At 39.8% G+C, this 18973-nt stretch overlaps 1 pseudogene; it reads right to left on the bottom strand.

Moving 5' to 3' along the window:
- Positions 1-3162: 3162 nt before the first annotated feature.
- Positions 3163-17424, bottom strand: LOC150011916 (heat shock cognate 71 kDa protein-like; annotated as a pseudogene).
- Positions 17425-18973: the final 1549 nt, after the last annotated feature.

Genomic DNA, 18973 nt, shown 5'->3' with positions numbered 1-18973 from the left:
GAGAAGATAAATATTAGAGAAAATAAGAAATAAAAATTGAGCCATTAAACAGGGATCCATTAGTTCTAATAGCTGTACATTGTGTTATACAGGGAAAGAATAGTTGGATGAAATTATAGAGAAAAATTTTCCTGGTGGTCAATAATATTTTAACCAGTGAGTAAAAGTCAAATAAAAAATAGAAATGTTTAAGTACACAAGAGTATATTTAATAACAGTATAAATAAATATAAAAAAACTAAACACTTCTTAAGGATGATTATACATCAATGTACAAATATAGAAAAACAGGCATTTTATTGAAAGTCTTACATACAAAAAGATGAAATTACTCCAGGGAAAATTATTTATAATAGAAAATCATACAGTTGGGAAAGGAATTACTCAAGTGTAAGAGCAAAATCAATACAATTTGGGAAATGAAAGTACTATAAATGTATTTAACATTGCTGAACTGTACCATTAAAGTAATTGCTAGGTCAATTTTATGTTACATGTATTTTACCAAAATTAGGAAAAAATAAAATAAGAAAGTATAACAAGAGCAAAAAACATATATTGAGGGTAACCACAAACAAAAAACAAAGCAGATAAATTCCATTGAGAAGTCAAACATAATAAGCAATTTTGAAAGAAAACTATTAAAGTCTGTGGTAACTTCTCTTTTATTTATGATTTTGTTTATTTGACTTTGTTCTCTTTTTTTCTTTAGTGAGTCTAGCCAGGTCAATTTTATTAATCCATTCAGAGAACCAGCTCTTTGTTGTATGAATTTTTTGTATAGTGTTTTTGTTTCTATTTCATTTAATTCTGCTCTAATTTTTATTATTTCCTTTCTTCTACTGACTTTGGGTTGCTTTTGTTCTTTTTCTAGTTCTTTAAGGTGTAATGTTAGGTTGTTTCTTGAGATAGGCCTCTAAAGATATAAATTTCCCTCTTATTACTGCTTTGCTGTGAATAAAGAACATTTTATTTATTCATTTATTTATTTTTTTGGTGCCAATTTTAAATAGTTTTATTTAAGACATCACATTTTCCACTTTACAATACAGTTCTTATAAAATGCATTATTTCCTTTCCCTGTGCACATATTCAAGTATCAAGAATGCTCAGTTTTGATTTCCGGCCAAGATGGAGGCTTAGACTGACACGCTCTGTCTCCTTCCACAACTAAGAAGGAATACATCTACCACAAAACCAGAAATAACCAGAAGTTCCAGAAAATAAAGCTACATGGATGTCCATGTACAGTTACATGAAGTTATAAACAAGTGGTGCTCGTCCAGACGTGTAGGAGGGGCAAAGCTGGGGTGGACAGATCAAGCTGTGCTGGTGGCAGCAGCTGCTGTGATGGCAGTGGGATGGCAGTAAGCACAAATGCCTGTATTTAAAAAGAGGTGAGAAACACCTGGGGAGCACCCCTGGCTGCAGACCAGACTCGTCAGTGCATGATTCTAATGCCGGGGAAGACAGATCCCCATTGCCTCAGACTGTGAAGGCCGGAGGGGGTGGGGATGAATAAAGAAGCTCCTAGTCTCTCAGAGGAGAGTAAACAGCAATAAACCATCTTGGACCCCCGCCCCCACACAAAACATCACAGTGTGGTGAGAAGGGTCACCCAGTAGTGACAAGTGGTTGGGGATCTGTCCCCTATAGCAAAGGAAGTGTGACAGCCCCGCCCAGGAAGCAAATGTAAACACAAAACTGTCAGGATGGCACAGATCATTATAGAGGTCCCAGTGATGCAACTGACCAGCCAGCAAATATCTGATCTAATGGATCAGCAGATAGGAAATCTTTCTGAGACACAGTTCAGAGCTTTGGCTATAAGAATGCTTACAGACCTAACATCAGATTTTAAGACAGGAAAGGAATGAAGGCTAGTCCTGCTGAAATGAATAAGAACACATATGAAACAAGTGGTGAGGGAAAGAAAACCAGGGGTCAAATCAATAAATCAGAACATAGGGAAGGAACAAACAGTCAACCAATGCAGAAAGAGGAAATGAAAAGCGAGGAAAATAAGAAGAGGCTCTGAAACCTATGGGACAGCTATAAGCAGGCCAACATCCAAATCATAGGGTTGCCAGAAGGTGAAGAAGAATAACTAGAAATTGAAAAATTATGTGAAAAAATAATGAAGCAGAACTTCCCTAACTTGGGGAAGGAGGTGAACTTACAGGTCCAGGAAGCACAGAGAGTTCCAAAAATCTGGACCCAGGGAGAACCACACTAAGACACATTATAATCAAAATGTCAAAAATTAAGGATAAAGAGAGAATCTTAAAAGCAGCAAGAGAGAAGAGAATTATGTACAAAGGGATCCCAATGAGACTCTCAGCTGATTTCTCAAAAGAAACTCTGCAGGCAAGAAGGAACTGGCAAGAAATATTCAAAGTAATGAAAAGTAAAAACCTACAACCAAGATTATTCTATCCAGTGAAGCTGTCATTCAGAATATAAGGGAAGAGAAAGTGCTTCCAGGACAAAGTAAAACTGAAGGAGTTCATCAGATCCAAACCACTGTTATATGAAATGTTAAAGGGACTTGTTTAGGAGAAAGATGATCAAAACTCTGAATATTAAAATGAAAACTGTATCACAACAACCAACAACAGAAGCTAGAGAATCAAAACAAAGGCAATCTGAGTAGGCAACGAGAGTGGGAAAAGAATTATAGGTATGGGGAACATGTTGGGGGGAGGTCAGCTGGGAGGGGGAAGGGGAGAAGGGAGGGAGATTGTACAGAAATTAAGAAGCATAGTAGGAGGGAGTGGAGTAGATAGGAAGATGTTGAGAAGAACTATATGCACAACCAATGGGCATGGAGTAAGGGATGGGGGACAATTGGAAGGAGGGGGGTCACTGGGTGGAGGGGAACAAAGGAAAAAGAAATTGGGACAACTGTAACAGCATAATCAATTGGGACAACTGTAACAGCATAATCAATAAAGCATATTTAAAAAAAAAAACACACAGAGCTAACCCTCCAGGCTGAAAGCAAAAGACAACAGGTTTTTTGGCACTAGTATTGATAATTATGCAATTATAAAAGATAATATAACTACATTTAAAAAAAACTGCCATGGACTTTGTTACAAATCTGGGTCCTTCAATATTTTGTTATTGTGAAATAATGCTGAATCTGTGCTCAAGATTGGCTTAATCAATGTCTTCAGTGGTGGGCCTAGAGGAGACAACCCCAGATAGAGGGGCCCCACCATGAGGGAAGCCCCCAGGTGTTCCTTCTGGCATGCCTCCTGCACTCTGGCACAGCTTGGTGATGACTGGATTGCAGACTTTTTTCAGCTCTTCCTGCTGATGCTCAAATTTTTCCTTTTCTGCAGTCTGATTCCTATCAAGCCAGTTGATGATTTCATTGCACTTGTCAAGAGTCTTCTCTTTGTCCTCATCATTGATCTTGTCTTGAAGATTTTCATCTTCAACAGCTGCTTTCATGTTGAATGCATAGGATTCAAGTGAGTTCTTGGAAGGCACCTTGTCCTGCTGCTTCTCATCCTCAGCTTTGTACTTCTCAGCTTCTGGAACCATGAGCTCAATGTCTTCCTTGCTCAGACAACCCTTGTCATTAGTGGTGGTTATCTTGTTCTCTTTTCCTGTACTCTTATCCACAGCAGAGACATTAAGAATACCATTGGCATCAGTATCAAAAATGATTTCAATATGAGGAACACCATGCGGTATGCTTGGGAGTTCAAACTTGCCAAGCAAGTTTGGTCATGGCACGCTCACCTTCATACACCTGAATGAGCACAACAGGTTGGTTCTCCGAGTAGACAGTGAGGGTCTGTGTCTGTTTGGTAGGAATGTAGTATTGTGCTTGATGAGGACAGTCATGACTCCACCAGCTGTGTCAATGACAAGGGAAAGAGGAATGATATCCAACAGCAGCCAATCTTGAACATTTTCAGTTTATCACCAGAGAGGATGGCTGCCTGGACAGCTGCAACATAAACAATAGCCTAATCAAGGTTGATGCTCTTATTCAACTCTTAGAGAAGTCATGCAGAAGTTTCTGAATCTTGGGGACATGGGTAGAACCACCAACCAGGACAATATCATGGATCTTGGACTTGTCAAGCTTGGCATTCCAAAGGGCTTTCTCTACAAGGTCCTGGGTGCCATGGAAAAGGATAGCACTCAATTCTTCAAATTGGGCATGGGTTATAGAGGCATAGAAGTAAATTCCTTCATAAAGTGAATCAATCTCAATACTTGCCTGAGTGCTTTAAGAGAGAGTACTCTCAGCATGTTCACAAGCAGTATGGAGGCAAGGGCCAGCCCTCTAAATCTCACTGATGTCCTTCTTGTGTTTGTGCTTGAACTCTGCATTGAAATGGTTGGCCATTTGGTTGTCAAAGTCTCCTCCACCTAAGTGGGTGTCACTGACTATAGATTTCACCTCAAGAATTTCATCTTCAATTGTGATAATTGACACAGCAAAAGTGTCACTTCCTAAGTCAGAGATCAGGCCATTTCTTTATGCTCCAACATTTTTTTTCTTTTTCTTTTTTTATTATTGATTATGCTGTTACAGTTGTTCCAATTTCCTTCCCCCCTGCTCCCCCCTCCCTTCAGTTATCTCCTCCCTTAGTTCATGCCCATTGGTCTTGCATATAGTTCTTTTCAACATCTTCTTGTCCACTCCACTCCCTCCCACTATGCTTCCCAATTCCTGCACCATCTCCCTCCCTCTCCCCCCACCCCTCCCTGCTGACCTCCCCTCAATATGCTCTCCTTACCTATAATTCTTTTTCCCTTCTCATTGCCTACTTAGTTTGCCCTTGCCTCAGTCCCCTAGCTTCTGCTGTAGGTTGTTGTGATACAGTTTTCATTTTAATATTCAGAGTTTTGATCATCTTTCTCCTAAACAAGTCCCTTTAACATTTCGTATAACAGTGGTTTGGACCTAACAAACTCCTTCAGTCTTACTTTGCCCTGGAAACACTTTCTCTGCCCTTCTATTCTGAATGACAGATTCGCTGGATAGAGTAATCTTGGTTGTAGGTTTTTACTTTTCATTACTTTGAATATTTCTTGCCAGTCCCTTCTTGCCTATAAAGTCTCCTTTGAGAAATCTGCTGATAGTCTAATTGTACATGATTCTTCTTTCTTGCTGCTTTTAAGATTCTCTCTTTATCTTTAATTTTTGACATTTTGATGATAATGTGTCTTGGTGTGGTCCTCCGTGGGTCCAGCCTATCTGGAACTCTCTGTGCTTCTTGGACCTGTAAGTTCACCTCCTTCCCCAAGTTAGGGAAGTTCTGCTTCATTATTTTTTCACATAATTTTTCAATTTCTAATTCTTCTTTATCCTCTGGCAATCCGACAACCCGAATGTTTGTTCTCTTACAGCTGTCCCAGAGGTTTCTTAGCCTCTCATCATATTCCTCACTCTTCGTTTCCTCTTTCTGCACTGGTTGACTGTTTGTTCCCTCCCTATGTGCTGATTTGTTGATTTGATCCATGGCTTTCCCTTCCTCACCACTTGTATGTATTTTTGTTCATTTCAGCGGGGCTAGCCTTCCTTCCTTCTCTGTCTTGATTCAGCCCCGCTGTTAGGTCTGTAAGCTGCCTTATGACTATGGCTCTAAACTGAGCTTCTGAAAGATTTGCTATTTGTTACTCTGTCAAGGCTTTTATTTGTTTTTTTGTTAGCTGTGTGATTGGTATTTCAATCATTAATTCTGCCATTCTGACCATTTTGTTTATCTTTCCCTCTTGGGCAGGGTACTGTCACACCTCCTACACTGTATTGGGCGGAGCCCCATGTGCTCATCACAAACTGGCGACCTTTCTCACCACAATGTGGCGCTTTGCCTGGGGGCAGGGGATCCAAGATGGATTCCCGCTCTTACTCTCCACTGGGGAAGAGGGTCGCCTCCCAATGGGGTCTGCACTCTCCGGTGTTGGAATCGGGAGCCAAAGGATTCCGTCTGCAGCCTGGACCAGCCCCCAGGCACCTCTCTTCTCCACACAAACACAGACGTCTGCTCACCAGGTCCCACCATTTGCTACTGTGGCTGCTGCCTCCGGCACAGTTTGATCTCTCCCAGCTACAGGCTCACACTTCCTACCCGTCCGGATAAGCACCACTTGTTTATGACTTCATACGCTGGACTTTCATGTAGCTTTATTTTCAGGAACTAATTATTTTTAGTTTTGCATTAGCTGTAATCCTTCTTAGTTGTAGAGGGAGACAGAGCGTGTCCGTTTATGCCTCCATCTTGGCCGGAAGACTCTTTATTTTTTTTAAATTTTATTTTTTTGTTTTTCAATTACAGTTGTCCCATTTACCCCCCATTGCTCCCCCCCACCCAGCACACCCCTTCTCCCACAGTCATATCCCTCCCCGTTGTCCATGTCCATGAGTCATTTATACACGTTCCTTGACTAAACCCTTCCCTTATTCCCCTTCTCTCCCTCCCCCCTCCCCCCTATTGACTGCGATTCTGCTCCTTGTCCTTTTTAGTTTGTTTATTTATGTTGTTTTTTAGTTTCCTGTTTTAGGTGATATCATAAGGTATTTTTCTTTCTTTGCCTGGCTTATTTCACTAAGCATAATTCTCTCTAGTTCCATCCATGTTGTCACAAATGGCAGGAGTTCCTTCTTTCTCTCTGCTGCATAGTATTCCATTGTGTAAATGTACCCCAGTTTTTTGATCCACTCATCTACAGATGGGCACTTAGGCTGTTTCCAGCACTTAGCTATTGTAAACAGTGCTGCTATGAATATAGGGGTGCATAAGGTTTTTTGAATTAGGGTTTTAGGGTTTTTCAGGTATAATCCTAGCAGTGGAATTGCTGGTTCAAAAGGCTGTTCCATTTTTTAGTTTTTTGAGGTAATTCCATACTGTTTTCCATAGTGGCTGCACCAGTCTGCATTCCTACCAACAGTGCAGTAGGGTTCCCATTTCTCCACATCCTCGCCAGCACTTGTTGTTTGTTGATTTGTTGATGATGGCCATTCTGACTGGTGTAAAGTGGTATCTCATTATGATTTTTATTTGTATCTCTCTGATGGCTAGTGATGTTGAGCATTTTTTCACGTGTCTATGGGCCTTCTGTATGTCCTCTTCGGAAAAGTGTTTGTTCAGTTCCTTTCCCCATTTTTTAATTGGGTTGTTTTCTTGATGTTGAGTCGTATAAGCTCTTTATATATTTTGGAGATCAGTCCCCTGTCTGAGGTATCACTGGCAAATATGTTTTCCCATATGGTTGGTTTCCTCTTCATCTTGCTGATGTTTTCTTTTTCTGAGCAGAAACTCTTTAGTTTGATGTAGTCCCATTTGTTTATTCTTTCCTTTATTTCTCTTGCCTTAGGAGATGTATCTGTGAAAATATTGTTACATGGGATATCTGAAATTTTCCTGCCTATGTTTTTCTCTAGGACTTTTATGGTGTCACGACTTACATTTAAGTCTTTGATCCATCTTTTTTTTTTTTTTTTTTAAGTATATTTTATTGATTATATTGTTACAATAGTTCCAATTTTTTTTCCCCTTTGCTCCCCTCCGCCCAGCACCCCCCTTCCCCAACAATCCCCTCTCCAAGTCCATGCCCATGGGTCGTACATACAAGCTCTCCCACCTCACCCTTTCATATATTCTTCTTCTTCTTTTTTTAAAATTAATTAATTAATTAGTTAAATATTTTAACAATAAAAAATAACAATTCCTCCCTCTCAGACTTAAGACCCTTTACAATCTTATAAAGGACAATGGACGAAGGTCTCAAGCTCCTCTAGCTGCTTCAAGCTGGACATGGTCGTCGTCCTACCTACCCGTGGGTCAAGAAATCCCTAATAAGAGTGGGGATGTGGAGGGGAGGGTGGCCTTCCCTTATAGGGTAGGATCGTGCAGACTCCAGGTTGGTTGGCTGTCTCTGGACAACGGCATGCTTGGTTTGACAGGCTGGCATCCTTGTTGTATTCTGGGGGCAACAGGGTTAAAGGACATCATTTAATCCGTAACCACTAGATGACAAAAGACAGGTATTAATTTTTCAATGTCCCACATTAGGGAAAAGAAGGGCTTCTTTGGAGGAAGGTGTGCCAGGTACATCTCACCTGTCCAAAACCCTTTTGCCCATTATACTTATTTTGGACTGAGGGAAATATTTTAGGTTTCCCCCATCTCAGGCCTCTGGGCTTTTTCTGTCCAAGCCATTAGGATAGAAAAGAGAAACCAGTTTTAAAGTGAAGCCCACAGACCACCCCGTTCTTCACCAACCCAGCCACTTAGTTCAGCCAAACCATTGAGTCTCAGGAGGCAGCAATGCAGACAGGATTAAGTGAGGCCTATGCATACAGATAATCACTCAGGTAATGAGATTGTAGGCTTATGCCCTTTGAAAACAGAAAACACATGTTAATTTATGTAACATAACCCACATACAAGTCTCTAAATCTGTAGGACTGTCTTATCGGAAGGAAAATCCTTGTCCTTCTAATATTCACTGAACTTGCATTTCTATTCTTTATATTTTTATTCCCCCCCACTAAAAAATTTTCTGTTTGTTTGTTTTTCCACTACAGTTGTCTCACTTTTTTTTCCCCCTCTTGCTTCCCTGCACCCTGCCCCCCCCACAGTCAGTCCCCACCCAGTTGTCCATGTCCATGGGTCATTCATACATGTTCTTTGACTAGACCCTTCCCCTTCTTACCCCTTCTCTCCCTCCCATCTCCCCCTTTGTTATTGTTAGTTTATTCCTTGTTTACATACCTCTGGTTCAATTTTGCTCATTTGTTTGTGTTGTTCATTAGTTTCCTGTAACAGGTGACAGCATAAGGTAATTTTCTTTTGTTGCCTGGCTTATTTCGCTAAGCATAATTCTCTCTAGTTCCAATCATGTTGTTGCAAATGGTAGAAGTTCCTTCTTTCTTTCAGTACTTATTCATTGTCATTTTCCCCCTTTGTACTCGTGTTCCTCTCTGTCTCTCTGTTTCTTCATCTTCTTAAAGCAGACCCTTTAGCATCTCTTGCAATGCTGGTTTGGTGGAGATGTATTCTTTTAGCCTTCTTTTGTCTTGGAAACTCCTTATTTCACCTTCCATTTTGAATGAAAGCCTTGCTGGGTAGAGTATTCTTGGTTGTAGGCCTTTGTTTTTCATTGCTTGGAATATTTTTTGCCATTCCCTTCTGGCTTGTAGTGTTTCTGCTGAGAAATCTGATGATAGCCTTATTGGAGCTCCCTTGTATGTTATTAGTTGTTTCTCTCTTGCTGCTTTTAGGATTCTCTCTTTGTCTTTGAATGTTGGCATTTTAATTATGATGTGTCTTGAAGTGGGCCTGTTGGGGTTCATCTTCATTGGGACCCTCTGTGCTTCCTGGACTTGCGTGACTCTTTCTCTCGTCATGTTAGGAAAGTTTTCTGTCATTAGTTTTTCAAAGAGGTTTTCTATCCCTTGCTCTTCTTCTTCTCCTTCTGGAATTCCTATGATACAGATATTATTATGTTTCATGTTGTCCTGCAGCTGTCTTAGAACCTCTTCAGTCTTGTTCAGTCTTTTTTCATTTTGTTGCATTGTCTGGGAGTTTTTGTGTAGGTTGTCCTCCAGCTCACTGATCCAATCTTCTGCTTCCTCTAGCCTGCTTTTAATTCCTTCTACTGTGTTCTTCAATTCAGAGATCGTATTTTTCATTTCCTCCTGGCTCTTATTGATAGCTTCTATGTCCTTTTTCATGCTCACGTAATTTTCTGTGAGTTCCTTGTAGTTTTTCTGGAGTTCTTTGAAGTTTCCGCTGAGCTCATTCAGCTTCTCCATAATCCATGTTTTGAATTCCATATCTGATAGTTCGCTCCCCTCTATTTCATTTAGCACTCTTTCTGGGGATTCTACCTTTCCTTTTGATGGGAGGTTGTTTCTCTGTCTCCCCATTTTTTTGACTCCTATTGTTTGTTGGTGCTTCTTGGAATGATCTGCACTTCCTGGATCTGCCTCTGGTGGCGTCAGATCATGTACCAGTCTGGCCCTAGGCAGCCTGTTGGAGACTTCCAGGGATCTACTGCTGTTGTCTGTCTTCTTTGATTGTTAATCTATTCAATCTGTGAGTAGCTGTCAGGCTTAAGGACTGTGGGTGTGGCAGCTTAATTCCTGTAGGCAGGGCTTTTGCTTCCCCTCAGGCTGACGCCACTTGGAGGGGAATGGTCTACCCGCAGTACTGGGGATGAGTCAGCACTGGGACCCAGTCAGCTGCTCCTCCAGTTCTCCCCTCAAAGCCACCGTGCCAAATTCTCCCCAAGTGTCTCTAGTCCTCTCTGCCTTCCCTCTGCTTGAGCCCAGGGTAAGTGGTGGCCAAAATATTTTCGTATGTGATCCACTTAAGAGCTCTTTTTCTCCTGCTGTTTCTCTCCGGCTAGCAAGAAAGCCTGTGGCTTTTCGCTTTTCACAGCTGATACTATTTTACTTTCCACTCTGTCGCTGTAGGCTGGGAAGCCCAGCTGGGGGTTTAGACCCTGCCCTTCTCAGGGGGAATCCCCGGCTGCTGAGCTGTTTCTCAGTCCCTTCAGCTGCCACCCGTGGGAGCCCAGCCAGCCCTTCCACGTCTCCGCACTCCCTACCGGTCACGTTGTGATGTAGCGGCCTTTTCTGTCTCTCCGTGGTTATAAGACTTCTCTCCAGCTGGTGTTCGGTTCGTTATTCCAGATGATTTCTCCAAAATTACATTGTAAATCCAGACTAGTTCTAGGAGGAAGTTAGTGTAGCTTCCACTTACTCCTCCGCCATCTTGTTTCTCCTGATCCATCTTGAGTTTATTCTCATGTGTGGTGTAAGTTGGTGGTCTAGTTTCATTTTTTTTTTCACGTCCCTGTCCAGTTCTCCCAGCACCATTTGCTAAAGAGGCTCTTCTCACTCCATTTTATGTTCCTTCCTCCTTTATCAAAGATTAGTTGACCGTAAATTTTTGGATTCATTTCTGGGCTCTCTATTCTGTTCCACTGATCTATATGTCTGTTCTTATGCCAGTACCATACTGTTTTGATCACAGTGGCTTTGTAGTATTGTTTGATGTCTGGTATTGTGATTCCTCCTGCTGTGTTCTTCTGCCTCAAGATTGCTTTTACTATTCGGGGTCTTTTTTGGTTCCATATGAATTTTTGGAGTATTTGTCCTAGGTCTGTGAAATATGTCATTGGTATTTTAATAGGGATTGCATTGAATCTGTAAAATGCTATGGGTAGTATGGCCATTTTGATGATGTTGATTCTTCCCATCCAAGAACATGGTATTTGCTTCCATTTATTTGTGTCTTCCTTAATTTTTCTTCAATGTTACATAATTTTCAGAGTACAGGTCTTTTATCTCTTTGGTTAAGTTTATTACTAGGTACTTTATTTTTCTTGTTACTATAGTAAATGGTATTTTTTTTTGTCTCTGTCTCTGATATTTTATTGTTGGTGTACAGAAATGCCTTAGATTTCTGTATATTTATTTTTTACCCTGCTATTTTGCCAAATTCACTTATTATATAGAGCAGTCTTTTAGTGGAGTTTATAGGGTTTTTAAGTATACTATCACGTCATCTGCATATAATGATAGATTTACTTCCTCTTTCCCAATTTGGATGCCTTTTATTTCTTTTTCTTGTCTGATTGCTTTGGCTAGGACTTCCAACACTATGTTGAATAGGAGTGGAGAGAGTGTGTAGCCTTATCTTGTTCCTGATTTCAGGGGGAATGCTTTCCGTTTTTGCCCATTGAGTATGATGTTGGCTTCAGGTTTCTCATATATAACCTTAATTATGTTAAGTTATGCTCCCTCTATTCCCATTTTGCTGAGTGTTTTCATCATAAATGGGTGTTGTACTTTATCAAATGCTTTTTCTGCATCTATTGATATGATCATGTGATTTTTGTCTTTCGTTTTGTTTAGGTGGTGTATTATATTTATTGATTTGCATATATTAAACCATCCTTGCACCCCTGGGATGAATCCCACTTGATCGTGGTGTATGATCTTTTTGATGTATTGCTGGATCCTGTTTGCCAGTATTTTGTTGAGGATTTTAGCATCTATGTTCATCAGTGATATTGGCCTGTAGTTTTCTTCCTTTGTTGTGTCCTGACCTGGTTTTGGAATTAGTGTAATACTGGCTTCGTAAAAAGAGTTTGGGATTTTTCCCTCCTCTTGGATTTTTTAGAATAGTTTTAGGAGGGTAGGAGTTAGTTCTTCCCTAAATGTTTTGTAAAATTCACCTGTGAAGCCATCCCGTCCAGGGCTTTTGTGTGCTGGGAGATTTTTGATTACTGTTTCAATTTCCTTTTTTGTTATTGGTCTGTTGAGACTTTCTACTTCTTCTTGATTCAGTTTTGGAAGGTTATATGTTTCTAGAAATTTGTCCATTTCTTCTAGATTGTCAAATTTCTTGCCATATACTTGTTTGTAGTAATTTCTTATGATCCTTTGCATTTCTGTGGTATCAGTCGTGATTTCTCCTCTTTCATTTCTGATTTTGTCTATTTAGGTCTTCTCTCTTTTTTTCTTGATGAGCCTGCCTAGAAGCTTGTTGATTTTGTTTATTTTTTCAAATAACCAGCTCCTAATTACTTCAATCTTTTGAATTGCTTGTTTGGTCTCTATGTCAATTAATTCTGCTCTGATGTTGATGATGTCCTTTCTTCTTCTTGACCTAGGCTTTGTTCGTTGTTGGCGTTCTAGTTCTTGTAGCTTTAGGGTTAGATTTTTTATTTGAGATTCTTCTACTCTTTTCCGATATGCCTGTATTGCTATGAACTTCCCTCTTAGGACTGTTTTTGCTGTGTCCCATAGGTTTTGGGCTGTTGTGTGTTCATTATCATGAGTTTCCAGAAATGTCTTGATTTTTTCTTTGATGTTATTATTAACCCATTCATTATTTAATAGCACGTTATTCATTCTCCATGAGTTTGGGTGTCTTTGATTTATTTCTCTGAGGTTGATTTTTAGTTTCAAAGCATTGTGGTCTAAAAAGATGCTTGATATGATTTCAATTTTCTTGAATTTGTTGAGGTTTGTTTTGTGTCGTATCTTGTGGTCTATCTTTGAAAACGTTCCATGTGCATTTGAAAAGAATGTAAAATTTTTTTCTTTGGGGTGAAAAGTTCTATATATATCAGGTAAGTCCATGTGGTTTTAGCGTGTTGTTCAATGCCTGTATATTCTTTGTGTTTCTTTGCTTCGAAGATCTATCTATTGTTGATAATGGAGTGTTAAAGTCCCCTACTATGAGTGTGTTGCTCTCAATATCTTTCTTGTGGTCTTCTAGTATTTTCTTTATGTATTTGGGTGCTCCTATGTTGGGTGCATATATGTTTACAGTGTTATATCTTTTTGATCGATTGTTCCCTTAAGTATTATGAAATGTCCTTCTTTGTCTCTTTTTATTGCCCTTGCTTTGAAATCCTTTTTGTCTGATATGAGTACTGCTACCCCAGCTTTTTTTTCATGTTTGTTTGCTTGGAATATTTTTTTTATATTCCTTTACTTTCAGTCTGTGTAAATCTTTTGTTTTGAGGTGTGTTTCTTGTAGACGCAAATATGTGGGTCCTTTTTCTTATCCATTCCATTATCCTATGTCTTTTAATTGGAGCATTTAATCCATTTATATTTAATGGTATTATTGACATGTATTTATTCATTTCCCTTTGTACCTGTGTTCCTCTCCTCCTTTTTTCTTCTTTTTCTTAAAACATTCCCTTTAGCATCTCTTGCAATGCTGGTTTGGTAAAGATGTATTCTTTTAGTCTTCCTTTGTCTGGGAAACTTCTTATTTCACCTTCCATTTTGAATGAGAGCCTTGCTGGGTAGAGTATTCTTGGTTGTAGGCCTTTGTTTTTCATTGCTTGAGATATTTTTGACCATTCCCTTCTGGCTTGTAGTGTTTCTGTTGAGAAGTCAGTCGATAGCCTTATTGGAGCTCCCTTGTATGTTATTTGCTGTTTTTCTCTTGCTGCTTTTAGGATTCTCTCTTTGTCTTTGAATATTGCCATTTTAATTATGATGTGCCTTGGAGTGGGTTTTTTTGGGTTCCTCTTCCTTGGGCCTTTCTGTGCTTCTTGAACTTGCATAACTTTATCTCTCATCAGGTTAGGAAAATTTTATGTCATTACTACTCCTTTCAGCTTTTCTATTCCTCGCTCCTCTTCTTCTCCCTTTTTTATTCCATTAATGCTTATATTATTTCTTCTCATGCTATCCTGTAAATCCCTTACATCTTGTTCATATTATTTCAATCTTTTTTCATTTTGTTGTATTGTCTGGGAATTTTTTTCTACATTGTCCTCTTACTTATCCAATCCTCTGCTTTGTATAGCCTGCTTTTGATTGATTCTACTGTTTTTCAGTTCAGAGATTGTATTCTTCAATTCTTCCTGGTTCTTGTTAATAGTTTCTATGTCCTTTTTTATGCTGGTGTAGTTCTCCCTAAGTTCCCTGTAATTTTCTTGGAGCTGTTGGTAACTTCCTTGGAGGTTGTTGTAGTTGTTTTTGAGGTTGACGAGTATATTGAGCTTCTTCACCACCATTGTTTTAAATTCCATGCCTGACATTTGGGCTATGTCTATTCCATCTACCTCTCTTTCTGGGGATTCCTCTTTTCTTTTCATTGAGAGGTTGTTTCTGCATCTTACCATGTTGGATTCTTCTTGTTTGTTTTTGTTTTTTGGATTTGTCTGCTTTGACTTCCCACTTTTGTGGTATGAGATTCTTTATAGGAGATCTGGGGGTTTCAGTGGTGCAGTCTCTTTAATCTCCTGAGCCTGATATTCTTGAGATACCCTTTATGTTTTTTGTTTATGCTGTCTGGTTATATTTCAGATGCTCTTTGGTAGGATCTTCCCTCTGGCTAGTTGATTGAGAGTCACTTTGTCCACTCTGTCTTGAGTTCTTTTGTGGAGATGCTGTTAAAAACATAAACACACAGCCCAGGCAGGAGATCCACACCCTCCAAAATATCCCCCACCCTCTATCCTGCTATCATCAGCAAATGAGTCAGTATTAATATAAATGTAGAGAGATTACTGCTTTTATACTATAGGAAGAAAAATAAGAGTTGTTTTTAAAGAGGAAAAATATGAATTTTGAGAGAGAGGATGATAGATTAATAATAGAAGCAAGTAGTGTCGAGACTATGCAAGACAGTAGGTAATATTTACATTGTATGTTAATAATAAAAGAAAAAGAGGTAAGAATGCAGAATATAGTAAGAAAGTGGAATTGTATAGTATTAGATTTATATAGTAATTATATTCTATTTATTTAGTGTGAAAGGGAGGCTAAAGTAGACAGACAAACAAACAAAAATTAAAGAGGAAGGATGAGAAGGAGAGATGGTATGAAACAAATTAAAGAGGTAGTTTTTTAAAAAAATAAAATAAAATAAAAATAAAAGTAAAAATTAGAATTAAAATTAAAAATAAGAAATTAAAAAGAATTAAAATAAAATAAAATACAAATAAAAAACTAAAAGAGAAATAAAAATTAAAAAACTATATAAAAAGAAAGTTTTTACTCAGTTCAGCCTTTGTGTGTAGTCTACTTTTTCTGGATCCACAGCTGGTCCAATGAGGCAAGCCAGAGGTTCCTGTTCCTTGCAGCAGTGGTGTGTGCTCGCTGTGGCCAGCGTTCTTTGGTGTCTCTAGGAGCTCGCCAGGGTGCTTGTGCACACGCGCATGTACGCATGCAAGGTGGCCTTCGCTCTAGCCTCAGGTCTGCTGAGCCATGCCCCAGGAGTTGGTCTCTCGCCCCTTGGGGTGGGGCCCTGGACACTTGTGCATAGTGGAAGTGAGCATCTGTGAGTCGTTGCCGCCGCCCACTGTTCCCGCACTGCAGCCGCCCGCAGTTCCTGCACCCACCTGGGTGGGCACGAGCAGAGTCCGCGCAAGTGGTCTGTGCTCTGGCCTAGTGCCCACTGGAGCTGGCCAGGGGTGTCTGTGCACGGTCTTCTGTGTGCCCAGTGGGCCCTCCCTGCGCCTGTTGGGGCACTGATCTTATGTCCTTTGAGGTGTGTCCGAGGGGCACCTGGATGCGCGGTCCCACGCACCTGGGCCAGTGAATGAGGGCACTTCCCTGTGCGCGCCCACGCGACCCAAGGGAAGGGTTGGGGAGTGGGCGAGTGCACTTTTGCACCTGCGCTCCTCAAGAATGTCCTATCACCCCCAACATTTCCTCCCCTCTTCATCGTTCACAAGAGAAAAATATAAAGAAATATCACGTTCTCACATGCACAACAGTATGCTGTTTCTTGTCTTTCAGCGCCAGATGCCACCTGGCCCAGTCCTGGCTCTGCCAGGAGGCAGAGATCCGGTCTCCTCCCAATTCCTCTCTGGGGTAGCCTGTGGTCGCCAAAAAGCCTCTGTGTACTTCCAGTCGCAGCTCAGGGAGCCAATCTAGTCAGAAACCCTGTCTCGTGCCTTCTCCTCCGCTATCCTCACCAAACAGGTCGTTCTCAGATGGTTTTCTCTAATCTAGCAGTGTCAAGGCTTGACTCCTGCCAGTGTCCAGCTGCTCACTGAGATGTTCTGTCTGCAATTAGTCCAAACTACAGACGAGTCTCAGGAGCCAGAAAGCGCAGCCTCCCCTCACTCCTCTGCCATCTTCTCCAGTCTATGCTCCAACATTTTTGTCTAAGCTGTAAGCAACAGCAGCAGCAGTCAGCTCATTGATGATTCTAAGTATATTGAGACCAGCAATAGTTCCAGCATCTTTAGTAGCCTGATACTGAAAGTCATTGAAGTAAGCAGGTACCATGATGACAACATTTGTAATGGTCTTCCCAAGGTAGGCTTCTGCGATTTCCTTCATCATTGTCAAAACCATAGATGACAACTCATCTTTTTTAAAAAAAATATTTTATTTATTGATTTTTTTAGAGAGACGGAAAGGGAGGGAGAAAGGAGAGGGAGAGAAACATCAATATGTGGTTGTCTCATGCCCCCAGCTGGGGACCTGGTCTGCAGCCCAGACATGTGCCCTGATGGGAATTGAACTGGTGACACTTTGGTTCACAGGTTGGCATTCAATCCACTGAATCACACAAGCCAGGGATCATTTTTTTTTTTAAGTATATTTTATTGATTATTACACCTATTCTGGATAGAAACTTTTTGTCTCTCCCTAGTATTCTACTTGGACCTTGGGCCTGCCAGCCTCATTCACCCCTATAAAAGGCTAACACTTCATATCAGATTGGACAACAGCATCATCAAACCTATGTCCAATTAAGCCTTGGCATCAAAAACCATGTTGGTAGGATTCGTTGCAACTTGATTCTTTGAAGTATCACCAATCAGTAAAGGCAACATAACTTGGGGTGGTTTGGTTTCCCTGACCATTGACAATTATTTCCACTTTTCCATGCTGGAAGACACCCACACAGAGTAGGTGGTGCCAAGATCAGTGCCAACTGCAGCTCCCTTAGACATGGTTGCTTCAGTGCACATGGCTCACAAAGACATGGATCAGAACACTCCCCCACATTCAATGAGATAAATGTAGAGAATTTAAACTGAGCAAACAGATGGCAGTGAGTCCAAAGAAGCTAATAGGGCTATAAAAGTGATAAATAAGTAACCAGCAAGCCAAATATACTGGGAATAGAGAAAAGAGAAATAGAATATAATATAAATACTAATATCAATAAAATAATTTGCTTTTTAGAAATGAAAACCTGTTATTTCAAGAGTCCAAAATATGTACTTAATGATATCCCTGAAAGACAGATCTGCATGTAATTTTTTGTTAAATATTTCATTATAGTCCAGCATATTAAAACTTCCTTTGATCCTTGTTCTCTTACTTCAGGCTACTGTTCATATTACGACCTCTGAAGGCAGGAATATCCCCTCATTTTAAAACTACTGAACCCCTAGCATCTTCCAGTTTAAAATACATTCCCACAGGAATTTTTTGCTGACCTTGTCTTACTACTCCACCATCAACACTACCACCAGGCCTGGATTAGTCCTATTCATCCACACTTGTGTCATTACTTATCCCTGCTCTCATTTTTCTTACCAAACTACATTTCATGTTCACTAGTTCTTTCTGTTCTAAATGATGAGTGCCTGGAGGAATGCCTATCTTGTATGCCAAAATCTAGAAGGCTTTAAGCCTTATATGTAGATGAATATCAGTTACTTAATAAGTAATCTTCCAACATGGTAATTGGATACTTCTGATAATACAAAATGAGTTTTATGTTAAGATAAAAAATACAAAAGTAACATTGGACATTAGTTTGTGAGTGAAAGGTAAAAGAAAGGTGTGGGCAATATTAACTATTCTGTTAAAATATTTATTTTTAATTTTCTGAGTGAAATAGTCAAAAGGTAAGCCAAATTTATCGAAAATTTGTAATTTTCCTAAACCTGAAAATAACTCTACAAGTTATGTTTATAGTCATATTTTACACTGGCGAAATGTGGAGAAATTAAATTTAGAAAAGTGTACTATTGCTTAGCAAGTAGTAGAACTAGGATTCAAAACTAGTTTTATTGATTTTGAAAGGAGCTGTTTGTTCAAGTAAACGTATCTGCTTCTTCAGAGGCATCAAGTTGATTTTAAGGAATATTCCAAGAAATACTAAATTGAGCAAGATTTATATCATAAACCATGTACTTATATAAAAGTAAAATATAATCATTTAATACACACATTATTTATACTGTTAATAATAAATATTAATTATTGTAATTGGATCACACATTATAAAACTATAAGATTAATTTTAAAATAAGATTACCAGTATATAGGACTTCCGGCCAAGATGGAGGCCTACATAGACATGCTGGGTCTCCCTCCACAACCAAGAAGGAATACAACTATCTCAAAACTAGAGACAATCAGAAGTTCCAGAAAATCAAGCTGCATGGAAGTCCAACAAACAAAGATAAAGAAGAAATGCTCATCCAGACAGGCAGGAGGGGTGGAGCTGGGGCAGATAGGATGCGGTGTGGTGGCGGTGGCAGCAGC

This window comes from Furipterus horrens, unplaced genomic scaffold, assembly GCF_987537825.1.
Source record: "Furipterus horrens unplaced genomic scaffold, mFurHor1.1.pri manual_scaffold_4, whole genome shotgun sequence".
Classification (NCBI taxonomy): Eukaryota; Metazoa; Chordata; class Mammalia; order Chiroptera; family Furipteridae; genus Furipterus; species Furipterus horrens.
Note: the sequence above shows the minus strand (reverse complement) of the source record. Positions and strands in the feature narration are given on the sequence as shown.